Source organism: Entelurus aequoreus, linkage group LG04 (genome assembly GCF_033978785.1).
Source record: "Entelurus aequoreus isolate RoL-2023_Sb linkage group LG04, RoL_Eaeq_v1.1, whole genome shotgun sequence".
NCBI lineage: Eukaryota > Metazoa > Chordata > Actinopteri > Syngnathiformes > Syngnathidae > Entelurus > Entelurus aequoreus.
Genome location: NC_084734.1, coordinates 45,194,987 through 45,209,055, shown reverse-complemented (window position 1 = coordinate 45,209,055; position 14,069 = coordinate 45,194,987). Strand labels below are relative to the sequence as shown.

At 38.6% G+C, this 14,069-nt stretch overlaps 1 protein-coding gene across 9 annotated transcripts in view; it reads left to right on the top strand.

The window, feature by feature from the left end:
- pak5 (p21 protein (Cdc42/Rac)-activated kinase 5) overlaps positions 1 to 14,069 on the top strand; it is a 204,203-nt gene that overhangs the window by 157,997 nt on the left and 32,137 nt on the right. The window lies entirely within an intron of this gene.

Sequence of the window (14,069 nt, the reverse complement as noted above, 5' to 3'; positions counted from 1 at the left end):
GTGGACATGTAAATACACGGTTAATGCTTTCCAGGCTGGCGAAGGTTAACAATGCTGTGCTAACGACGCCATTGAAGCTAGCTTAGCAACCAGACCTCACAGAACAATGTACTCTCTCCTTTTTCTATTGTGAATCACGGATTTGTATTTTAAACCACCTCGGATACTATATCCTCTTGAAAATGAGAGTCGAGCACGCGAAATGGACATTTAAAGTGACTTATCTCCAAGACAATACATCGGTGACACACTTAGCTACTGAGCTAGCGTGATAGCATCGTTCTCAAATGAAGATAGAAACAAAATAAATAAACCCCTGACTGGAAGGATAGATAGAAAATCAACAATACTATTAAACCGTGGACATGTAAATACACGGTTAATGCTTTGCAGGCTGGCGAAGGTTAACAATGCTGTGCTAACGACGCCATTGAAGCTAACTTAGCAACCAGACCTCACAGAACTATGTACTCTCTCCTTTTTCTATTGTGAATCCCGGATTTGTATTTTAAACCACCTCGGATACTATATCCTCTTGAAAATGAGAGTCGAGCACGCGAAATGGACATTTAAAGTGACTTTTATCTCCAAGACAATACATCGGTGACACACTTAGCTATTGAGCTAGCGCGATAGCATCGTTCTCAAATGAAGATAGAAACAAAATAAATAAACCCCTGACTGGAAGGATAGATAGAAAATCAACAATACTATTAAACCGTGGACATGTAAATACACGGTTAATGATTTCCAGGCTGGCGAAGGTTAACAATGCTGTGCTATCGACGCCATTGAAGCTAACTTAGCAACCAGACCTCACAGAACTATGTACTCTCTCCTTTTTCTATTGTGAATCACGGATTTGTATTTTAAACCACCTCGGATACTATATCCTCTTGAAAATGAGAGTCGCGCACGCGAAATGGACATTTAAAGTGACTTATCTCCAAGACAATACATCGGTGACACACTTAGCTACTGAGCTAGCGCGTAGCATCGTTCTCAAATGAAGATAGAAACCCATCAACAGCCGTGCTCACCTGCATTCCAGCGATCAACGGCACAACGAAGGACTTCATCCGTGGGTTTGGCGGCAAGCATCGGCTAGGCGTAGTAAGTAGTCCTTGTTGTGTTGCTGTAAGTATTGTAATGCCCCGCAGTGGAGAAGGAGTCACACAGACGAGGAAGCGCTGCTCAATTGCTTTATCAAAAAGCGGTAACTGGTTGTAGTTCAAAAAGTAACGCACACACATACACGAGCTGCTGTTAGCCAAAACTCACGCTCACACACACAAGTTCTCCACCAACTCACTCGCGCATGCGCGTTCCCCAAACCCTTAAAGACACAGTACACTAATGCAAATATCACAGATATTACAGTATTGTACTTAGCCGCTAAGACACCGATCGATCCCACCTACAACGTTCTTCTTTGCAGTCTCCATTGTTCATTAAACAAATTGCAAAAGATTCACCAACACAGATGTCCAGAATAATGTGGATTTTTGTCGAAGAAAACAAGAGGCTTTTCTATCGGGTCCGATGGGGTCCAACCACTTCCGTTGCTTTTGTGACGTCACGCGCATAAATCATATCCAAAGGAGTTTTTCAACCGGAAGTGTGGCGGGAATTTTAAAATTGCACTTTATAAGTTAACCCGGCCGTATTGGCATGTGTTGCAATGTTAAGATTTCATCATTGATGTATAAACTATCAGACTGCGTGGTTGGTAGTAGTGGGTTTCAGTAGGCCTTTAAGATTTGCACTGGATGTTGACTTTTATATTTGCACATTAAAAAGCAAATAAGCTACTTTTAATTTTGTTAAATGTTAAAAGTTTTAAATGTTTACATTGTTACAGAATATTTAGTCATGTTTTTGTCAATGTTGACTGAGTGGCCATACTTCTTTTTTTTTGTAAATAAAAGCCATGCCTTTTGAAAAAACGGGCCTACATTTATTTTTTCATCTTCATTTTGAATAAAAAAATAATCGGTAAAAGGAAAAATAATCTATAGATTAATCGAAAAAAAAATCTATAATTAACCGATTAATCGAAAAAATAATCTATAGATTAATCGATAGAAAAATAATCGTTAGCTGCAGCCTTACTTAAGTGTTCTCTAGAAACTGTCACCGCATCATCTTTTTGTCCATACTAACAGCGTGCCGGCCCAGATACATGTTGTATGAGGCTTTTGCAGACGCACGCAAGTTATTGCAAGACATACTTGAGGAACAGCCATACATGTCACACTGAGGGTGGTCATATTTTATTTTATTTATTTTTTAACACTGTTACAAATATGCGCCACACTGTGAACCCACACCAAACAAGAATGACAAACACATTTCGGGAGAACATCCTCACCTAAACACAACATAAACATAAACACAACAGAACAAATACCCAGAACCCTTTGCAGCCCTAACTCTTCCGGGCTACAAAAACACCCCCCGCTACCCCCAACCCCCCCCAACCCCTCCCCATCTCCCGAATTCGGACGTCTCAAGGTTGGCAAGTATGCATTGACGTCACTTGCGTGATGCAAGCAGAGAAACATTTTGCCGCTTTTCCACGACACCCACACATGCTCTTCCTCCCTCCCTCCCTGCCTCCCTCGCTCGCCCGCCTGCTCGCTCCCGCCCCCGTTGTAAACAGTCCAGGCGGGGAAGACGAGCACTCCTCCGAAGGACCGAGCGACAATACAAAAGTGTGGTGCACTGGACCCCGGCGCTGATACTCCGACAGAGAGCCGCTGGGCAAATCAGATGTGTAACACGTTAGTGGTGATGTTAGCCCGTTCGGGGCTAATTGTGCTACCGTAACTGTAAACTCCACGACGAGCCGCCCCTCCCGTTGGCTCCAGACAGAGACGATTTTTGATGCAATATTTCTTTGTTGAGCACAGAGGCACCCCGACGTGTCTTATTTAATTTCATTTTTATTTATCTCCTTCATTGATGTGCATCTTTGATCGATAGACAATTATACCTCAATTATTCAATTATACATTTACACACCAATGCCTGAGAAGGAGCAGGATGAAGAAACATCGTATATTTTTCTGCCCCCTTCAACATAATATGTAGTCTTAATTATTGATATCATATAAACCAACAATTACATCCAAATATAACGAAAACAAACAAAAAAACACACAAAAAAACACAAGAAGTGCAAAACTTCATGATGTACAAAGCGAACAAAAAAAACAAAAGAAGTAATATACACCTCACGGGATGATACAAAACAAATACAAAACCAGGCAAAAAATAAGTAAAATAATAAATATAAAGCAAAATGTAAACACTTATGTCTGTCCATATGTTCTTATTGTTCTGTCTTTATATATTTTTTCAATTGGAATATATTTTTACAATCTTTTATCTCATTGTGAAGAGAATTCCATAGTTTAACCCCCACCACTGATATGCACATTTGTTTTAAAGTTGTCCTTGAATACTGATGTTGGAAATTACCTTTTCTTCTATGCTCTTCATTCTCAGAAGTGATGACAAACATTTTTTGTAAATTTGCTGGTAATGTTTTACTTTTAGCTTTAAACATGACACATAATGTCAGTAACTTTACTAGCTCCTGTAATTTCAATAAACACAAATTAATAAATAATATGTTAGTGTGTTCTAAGTAATCTACTTTATGAATAATCCTTATAGCTCTTTTCTGTAGTTGATACAGAGAAAGTTGCGGTGCTTAAGGAATACAATTTGAAACGTCATTATACAACTAGACATGCTGAGGAGTATGCAAAATACCAGGGAGATGAGAGAGTGAACCGGGTTGCAAATTTTAAAACCAGTCTACTGAGGCAACAAGATTTCGTCAAGAAAGCAAGCGAAAAGAGCGATGCAGCAGTCAAAGCTAGCTACATGGTGAGTGAGATGGTTGCTAGGGCGGGAAAGCCATTCAAAGAAGGTGAATTCATTAAAAAGTGCTTGTTAGATTTTTTTAAAGAAATCTTTTCTTGCGGCCCAGCCTCACCCAGTTTCTGTATCCAGTGGCCCCCAGGTAAATTGAGTTTGAGACCCCTGGTTTAAAAGTTCTTTTGATAAGCCTTACTGGGAACACGTCTTTTTGCGTGTCTGCAGCTTCAATGGTAATGAGCGTTAGTGTAAATATGTGCTATTGTGCACTTTATCCACTTGAAGTACACACTGTAACTTTGCATTTGTCCAACGTTAATAGAAGCCATATAGCACGAACAACAGCGCAACATTAAGGAGTGGGACAGGAGGACACAAACGTTAGCAATTCTGGCATAGCTACGTATGTGAGTTACAGTGCTAACAATCTGCAACATCATGCTAGGTTAGCGTATTTGCTAAAGAAAATAAAAATGATCAGCTCCCATGTCTGTAGACAGACAGTTTGTATAGAACTCTGGGCGTTGGTGTCAGAAATGTAGCAAAGCTTGAGGAAGATGCTTTTTTCTTTCACAATGCAAAGTGGAGCAAACAAGCGAAAGACAAACAGGCTCAAATGAGACAAATTACCATCAAAGCCTAATTAGTCCCTTTTGCATAAAAGGGGACTTTTCAACTTCACACCCCAGTTACACAATAACCTTACACACGACTCTTATAAGTTGCAAAATCGCAAGTTTGTTCCCCTATTCCTTGTCAGTGCAGCATACACACATCAGTAACACATAAAAAAGTCTGCACTATAAAAGAAGCTCCAGAGGTCGTTGTGGAAGTTGTTTTTTTTCTGTTCTTTCTGTCAGGCAGAGCTTGGTCCGCGCACTGCAGCATCTGTCCAAAAGCGTGATAGATGTCTACTCACCGTCGCGTTCCTGGAAGGCTCCATCCGGATGCCTCTCAGTTTGACATAGCTCACTGCGTATAGCCGACGTTTCACCTCACGTTCCAGTTTACAACGCCAAGCAGCTCATAGCCAGGACCTTTGGGGTGGTCATGGGCTGGGAATGGGGGGCGAGGTGCTTATGGTTCCAACACTGAAAGATTGGGGTGGATAAAGGCTGAAACGATAAAATATTTAATTGTCTAAAGCATAAATGTTCTAGAAAAAGCAGAAACTTCTAGCTCAAAGGCAGCGATAAGAAATGATTTGTATAAATTTGAGCAGATGAGCCCCTCAAGTTATAGCAATATGTCGCAAATTTGCATCCAGATGTCAGAAATAAAAAAGGGCTTGTTTGTTATTGCTGAAACCTGCAAAAATGTAGGAATCACAGCTTTTCATCCTCCAGTGCCAGATTTTGTTTGTTTACGACAAGACATTGTATTTGTACGTGTAAACTAAGTGCGAACGTTTGTCAAAACATGCACCACCTGTGTTATTATTTTACTGACATTAAATCCCAAAGTGTGACTCCCATCAGTAGGATTAACTTCTCACAAGAATTCTCGACAAAACACCCCACTGTAACTTTAAGGTGTTTAGCCAAATCACAGCAAAATTTAGTACATATCTTTATGAGACTGACAAGCCAATGTGTAAAATTTGAGAAAGATTGGTTGAAAAACAAAGCTAAACGTCTTTGCAGGGGGCATGGTTAATATGTAGTTCAATTACCATTTGTCAAATGATTATGAATATTTACTGTATATGACCCATACATGTACGCCTGCATGTCTTCCAAAGCATTTATACCACAACCCATAAGGGGCGCCACAAATGTAATCTCCAACTTTTAAGTCTAAAACTGTCAAACCCTAACCCAGCCAGTTACTGGGTGTCAAATTGCTCAGCTTGTACAGGCTTCTTTTCAACCCACAGAATTCCTGCAGATTGATGGAAGACCCCAAATCTCTCGAGTCGTGTAAACGCATTTATATCCCAGGATTGTTGCTGCTCAGATGGATGAATGGCGAGAGCAGGAGAATGCTCACGTGGTGGTTGTGGCGGTAAAGACGGACAGATGTATTCTCGTGTCAGCGCATTCGTGGCTTTCCCATTCTCCTGCCTCAGCACATGTGACAAGAGAATGACAGAGATGAGGCTGTCAAAACTAACATCTTGCTGGCAGGTGACGACAACACCAAGAGTAATAAGGCAGTGCCTCAAAAAGAGTGTCGCGTGAAGAATGAGCCAAAGTTTTTTTCAAGCTAAGAGGTGAACTTTAGTATGATACTCTGGAAACATGAGTGCTCTGTGAACGGTCAAAAGCAGAGGTGTCCAAACTTTTTTTGACAGAGAGCAACATACTGAAAGATGTTAAAATGTATAATACAGTGGTACCTAGGGATACGAATCCCTAGGTACCCTAGGTACTCTTGGTTCTGTGATGCAGCTCCTACCTTGGAAAATTAGTTTTGCAAAAAAAACAAACAATTTAAAACAATTTAATCGGTCCAAAATACCACCATTTTAACATGTAGCATGCCCTTTAAAAATAAAAAACAAACTGGAGATACGAAATATTGTACGAAAAACAATACAATAGAATGCAAAACACCTACAGTAGTTTTATATAGTAATGTAATAATAATGTACAGGCTTTACCTAGGTGAGTGAACTTCTACAGTATTTCTTTCTAGCTGCTTCTCCGTCAAACACACCATCAGCAGCTTCTCCATATTTTAATGGTTATATGTGCACCATTTGAATATTATTTTAACGTCCTTGGCTGGCGTTATCGACTCATTCTGCGTCAGTATGGTGCAGACAAGCAATGCTACACTCCAACTGCTTCATCAAGTTTGCTAGCTACAAGCTTTGTCATGTTTTTGATGATTTATTTCTTTATACAACAAATATCACCCACTTCTTCCCAACACTGTCCTTCACACTTAATTTCTTCCTTCCCTTCTTTGGAAAAATAAAGTTATCTTGATCTCTAGCTATAAGCTAATGCTAGCGAGTAAGACCAGATATTTTGGTCAGATCTTACACATATATATATATATATATATATGTATATATATACATATATATATATATATATATATATATATATATATATATATATATATATATATATATATATATATATATATATATATATATATATATATATATATATATATATATATATATATATATATATATATATATATATATATATATATATATATATATATATATATATATATATATATAGGGCCAACACAGATAGACAGACAACATTCACACTCACATTCACACACTAGGGCCAAATTTTTAGTGTTGCCAATCAACCTATCCCCAGGTGTATGTCTTTGGAGGTGGGAGGAAGCCGGAGTACCCGGAGGGAACCCACGCAGTCACGGGGAGAACATGCAAACTCCACACAGAAAGATCCCGAGGCCGGGATTGAACTCACGACTACTCAGGACCTTCGTATTGTGAGGCAGACGCACTATATATGTGTGTGTATATGTATATATATATATATATATATATATAAATATATACATATATATATATATATATGTGTATGTATATATATATATATGTGTATGTATATATATATATATATATATATATATATATATATATATATATATATATATATATATATATATATATATATATATATATATATATATATATACATATATATGTATATATATATATATATATATATATATATATATATATATATACATATATATATATATATATATATATATATATATATATATATATATATATATATATATATATATATATATATACACATATATACACATACATACATACACACACATATGTATATATATATATATATATATATATATATATATGTCTTAATTAGATTATCCAAAAAATAGTGCTCGATACCGTGGTAGAGCGTAATATGTATGTGTGGGAAAAAAATCACAAGACTATTTCATCTCTACAGGCCTGTTTCATGAGGGATTTCCTCAATCTCCTGAGGATTGAGGAAATCCCTCATGAAACAGGCCTGTAGAGATGAAATAGTCTTGTGATTTTTTTCCCACACATACATATATATATATATATATATATATATATATATATATATATATATATATATATATATATATATATATATATATATATATATATATATATATATATATATATATATATATATATATGTGTGTATGTATATATATATATATCGATTAATCACAGTAAATTGCTTGCGTGCAAAATTCTAATTAACTTAAAAAAAGAAGACCAATGTTGTTTCTTGATTTTCCTTTGATCCGGGGAGCTTACCTTTTTCTTTTTTTTGTCTTCTCAGACAAAACATTTTGTTTCTTTTGGTTGTTTTGTAGCTTCTGCCATGATAGCAGTAATTGCTTCGTTTAGTTTTCTGGCGGTACGTAGGTGTTCGCATTGACTTCGATCTTTTTAACGAATGGGGAAAGGGGGAGTGACGTATGCCATTAAGCAAGTCAGCACATTTGTAGTTTTTTGTGTGGAAGGGTTCCTGCCACCCTCCTCAAAGTTGCTCAGTGCCAGTGAAAGTGATACAGACCCCTCAGGCCATGACACAGGTGTCTTTCAACCAGTTGTAAGTCCATGGATCATCCCAAAAGTTATGAAAATATTTTATGATATATATATATAAGTTACTTAGTGCTGGTTTAAATCTGATCATTAAAACATGGTTTCACCTTTTTCTCCTTGTGCACGTTGGCTCTTTTTTTCAAAAAAAATTTTGTTTACAATGTGCTGGGGTCCAATAATTTTTTTTTACCTGCGAATCGCAAATGCGACCCTATTTGCATTATGTGCCCTCCACATCCATGTTGTGCTCTCCAATCTGTGTGCAATGTTAAGTTAAAGTTAAAGTTAAAGTACCGATGATTGTCACACACACACTAGGTGTTGCGAAATTATTCTCTGCATTTGACCCATCACCCTTGATCACCCTCTGGGAGGTGAGGGGAGCAGTGGGCAGCCGCGGTGGCCACGCCCGGGGATCATTTTTGGTGACTTAACCCCCAATTCTAACCCTTGATGCTGTTGCTGAACTATAGCAGCAAACATTTATAATATGTACAGTACCACCTTTTCTGCAATATAGAATTGCAAGCTGTAGACAACAGAAACTATTTTTAACACACTGCAGGGAGGCGGGACCATCACAACAGCAGCACATTCATGTGTCTAAAATGATCAAAATGCAAGGCAATACATTTTGGAAGACACTTTTTCAAAAAAGAAATCCAAAAATAATATATATCCTAAATGAAAAAACAAATCTCATTAAACAAAATGTCAACACACACCAAAATGCATCAGTTGCATTTGTTTTAATCAGCTTCTTATGTCAAAGTCATCTTTATAGTACATTTTCAACATGTATTGGACATACAGGAAAATTCGAAAAAAAACATCTCTCTCTGAACCAAGGTGTAAACCGACTGTAAAATGTGAGGATTTTTATAGCTATATGCAAAGTATAAAGAATAAACTAAAATACAAATAAAAATACAGATAAACAATAATTAAAGGATAATGTACAAAATGTGCATTTTGAAAAAAGTAGAGCAACCACAAATATGCATGGACTTGGATTTTGCACAATAAATAGAAGGCATTCAGATTAACAAAAATCAATCAATATAATAAATATAAGGCATTCAGTGGGGGGAGGGAGAGACATTAAGGTAGGGACGGCTGCTCTAAGGATGGGGGGTAAGGTTCAGCGACCAGAGCTGAGGAGGGGGACGGGGGAGCATGTCATCCAGCAGCTATAAAATTATACTGCCGAATAGACCATAGGTCATATATTTTATTTATGACTGTCCAAATATGTTGATACACATGTTGGATGAAGGATTTTCTGTTCATCTGTCTTTGCAGTACAAGCACTTCCTTTCTCACAGTCATTTGTGCGTAACAAATGATAGACGTGCTAAATAAAGACGCAAAATAGTTCCTGAAGAACATTGATCAGCGTTGATAAATAAAATTATATTTTCCTCTCATCCTCCCAGTACTGTGGGCGTTCTGATCATCAACATACACTACCGTTCAAAAGTTTGGGGTCACATTGAAATGTCCTTATTTTTTAAGAAAAAGCACTGTACTTTTCAATGAAGATAACTTTATACTAGTCTTAATTTTAAAGAAATACACTCTATACATTGCTAATGTGGTAAATGACTATTCTAGCTGCAAATGTCTGGTTTTTGGTGCAATATCTACATAGGTGTATAGAGGCCCATTTCCAGAAACTATCACTCCAGTGTTCTAATGGTACAATGTGTTTGCTCATTGGCTCAGAAGGCTAATTGATGATTAGAAAACCCTTGTGCAATCATGTTCACACATCTGAAAACAGTTTAGCTCGTTACAGAAGCTACAAAACTGACCTCCCTTTGAGCAGATTGAGTTTCTGGAGCATCACATTTGTGGGGTCAATTAAACGCTCAAAATGGCCAGAAAAAGAGAACTTTCGTCTGAAACTCGAAAGTCTATTCTTGTTCTTAGAAATGAAGGCTATTCCACAAAATTGTTTGGGTGACCCCAAACTTTTGAACGGTAGTGTATATTCTACATATTTGTAATGACACACACACTAAATAGATTGCACTTCTTATTCTGCTCACTTTAGAGTTGCAATCCTCTCCGCGCAACTTTAATAGGTTTAGTATCAGCTTTGCGTGGGCTATCAAGTTTGCACATGTTTTTAGTGCAAGCAAACTTTAGTAGATCAGGCCCTAGGTTTGTAATTAAACGTGTCCAAGTAAGCTAACAATTTACTACAATATGGCAGCACGGTGGCACAGGGGTTAGTGCATGTGCCTCACAATACGAAAGTCCTGAGTAGTCCTGAGTTCAATCCCGGGCGATCACTAAATTGGCCGTAGTGTGTGAATGTGAGTGTGAATGTTGTCTATCTGTGTTGGCCCTGTGATGAGGTGGCGACTTGTCCAGGGTGTACCCCGCCTTCCGCCTGAATGCAGCTGAGTTAGGCTCCAGCACCCCCGCCACCCCAAAAAAGGGACAAGCGGTAGAAAATGGATGGATGGATGGGGTTGTAAGTACTGATATTGTACTCCGCCCCCCTTCTACTGTAGAAGGTGTGGAAGTGTGTTTGCAGCCTTTCTTTCTTTCTGCGGGCAAGTCAAACACGTGTCCCCCAGTAGCGGGCGTAGCAGATGACAGCTAATTTAGCGGCTTTCATGCAGTGATTGCCACACTTTAAATAGAGTAGAGTCAGACCGCTTAAAATGTAATGCATGCAGAAAACTCAGCCTGTAAATTTCACTCGTGTTAGCGCTGACATATGGGCGGGTTTATACATTTTTATAGACCTGACATCAAACGAGAACATGGTTGAAATTCCTGCAGTTTAGCAGACGGATGGCAGTACAAGACAAAGCCCAGCAACGAAAATATGTATCATCAACCCCCACCTATGTCCCTCAGTGGTCACGCAGCATATTTGTAAAAACATGTACCCACTGCACCTTATATATTTTTTATCCTCGCTCAAGTGCGTGCTGTCGTGACCCACGCTACAACACTGACTGAGCTGCAGCACCAGTCTCCCAGTGACTCACAACAACAACACAGGCGTGTAAAGGGCTTAGCGCAAGGTAGGAGGGGATGAGAAGCACGTTTGAGCTGCCTCTGCTCCCGAGCAGATGCGTAATCGCGCTCCCTTTTGTGTGTTATGTGTGTGTCTCCCAAACCAAAGTCACGACTACTAGAACGTGAAACCTGATGCTCCCACTGAAAATGAAGCTAATCTGTTGCGAGGGAAATGGGTCGCTCAGATCCACCGCTGGTTTCCTGTAAGCAGTGGTGCCCAACCTTTTTGTAACTGCGGACCGGTCAACGCTTGAAAATTTGTCCCACGGACCGGGGGGGGATCTTTTTTCTTTTTTCTTTTTTCTTTTTCTTTTTTTTTTGTCATAAAAGAATACAATCGTGTGTGCTTACGGGCTGTATCCCTGCTGACTGTATTGATCTATATTGATATATAATGTAGGGACCAGAAATATTAATAATAAAAAGAAACAACCCTTTTGTGCGAATGAGTGTAAATGGGGGAGGGAGATTTTTTGGGTTGGTGTACAAATCGTAAGTGTATCTTGTGTTTTTTATGTTCATTTAAAGGCCTACTGAAATGATTTTGTTTTATTTAAACGGAGATAGCAGATCTATTCTATGTGTCATACTTGATCATTTCGCGATATTGCCATATTTTTGCTGAAAGGATTTAGTATAGAACAACGACGATAAAGATTGCAACTTTTGGTATCTGATAAAAAAAAGGCTTGCCCCTACCGGAAGTAGCGTGACGTAGTCAGTTGAACATATACGCAAAGTTCCCTATTGTTTACAATGATGGCCGCATGAAGTGAGAGAGATTCGGACCGAGAAAGCGACAATTTCCCCATTAATTTGAGCGAGGATGAAAGATTTGTGGATGAGTAAAGTGCAAGTGAAGGACTAGTGGGGAGTTGAAGCTATTCAGATAGGGAAGATGCTGTGAGAGCCGGGGGTGACCTGATATTCAGCTGGGAATGACTACAACAGTAAATAAACACAAGACATATATATACTCTATTAGCCACAACACAACCAGGCTTATATTTAATATGCCACAAATTAATCCTGCATAAAAACACCTGCGTGTTTGTTACGCTAGCTCCTAGCTCCTCTGCTAGCTCCTAGCTCCATAGAACACGCCAATACAATTCAAACACCTGATCAACACACACAATCACTCAGCTCAAAAGACCGTTCACCTAATCTAAGGTTCATAAAGCTTATATATTTTAAAAAAGTTACGTACGTGACGCGCACATACGGTCAAGTTATCAAATGTTTAGCAGCCAAGGCTGCATACTCACGGTACCTGATATTCAGCTGGGAATGACTACAACAGTAAATAAACACAAGACATATATATACTCTATTAGCCACAACACAACCAGGCTTATATTTAATATGCCACAAATTAATCCTGCATAAAAACACCTGCGTGTTTGTTGCGCTAGCTCCTAGCTCCTCTGCTAGCTCCTAGCTCCATAGAACACGCCAATACAATTCAAACACCTGATCAACACACACAATCACTCAGCCCAAAAGACCGTTCACCTAACCCAAGGTTCATAAAGCTTATATATTTTTAAAAAGTTACGTACGTGACGCGCACATACGGTCAAGCTATCAAATGTTTAGCAGCCAAGGCTGCATACTCACGGTACCTGATATTCAGCTGGGAATGACTACAACAGTAAATAAACACAAGACATATATATACTCTATTAGCCACAACACAACCAGGCTTATATTTAATATGCCACAAATTAATCCTGCATAAAAACACCTGCGTGTTTGTTATGCTAGCTCCTAGCTCCTATGCTAGCTCCTAGCTCCATAGAACACGCCAATACAATTCAAACACCTGATCAACACACACAATCACTCAGCCCAAAAGACCGTTCACCTAACCCAAGGTTCATAAAGCTTATATATTTTTAAAAAGTTACGTACATACGCAAAAAAAAGTTGCGCACATACGGTCAAGCGATCAAATGTTTAGAAGCCAAAGCTGCATACTCACAGTAGCACGTCTGCGTCTTTGTCATCCAAATAAAAGTAACCAAGGTAAGAGTCTGTGTTGTCCCAGTTCTCTACAGGCGTCTGTGTATCGAAGTCAAAAGTCCTCCTGGTTAGAGTCTCTGTTATCCGAGTTCTTCCATCTTGACTGCATCTTTCGGGAATGTAAACAAAGAAGCGCCGGCTGTGTACTGTTGTTGCTGACTACGTTCGAAAAATACGTCCATTTCGCACCGACAACTTTCTTCTTTGCTTGCTCAGCTTCCTTCTCCATAATGCAATGAACATATTGCAACAGATTCACGAACACAGATGTCCAGAATACTGTGGAATTATGAAATGAAAACAGAGCTTTTTCGTATTGGCTTCAATGTGGAAGGCATACCCGTGTTCGCCGGGCTACGTCACGCGCATACGTCATCCTCAGAGGCGTTTCGAACCGGAAGTTTAGCGGCAAATTTAAAATGTCACTTTATAAGTTAACCCGGCCGTATTGGCATGTGTTATAATGTTAAGATTTCATCATCGATAAATAAACTATCAGACTGCGTGGTCGGTAGTAGTGGGTTTCAGTAGGCCTTTAATTTAAAAAAAAAAAAAA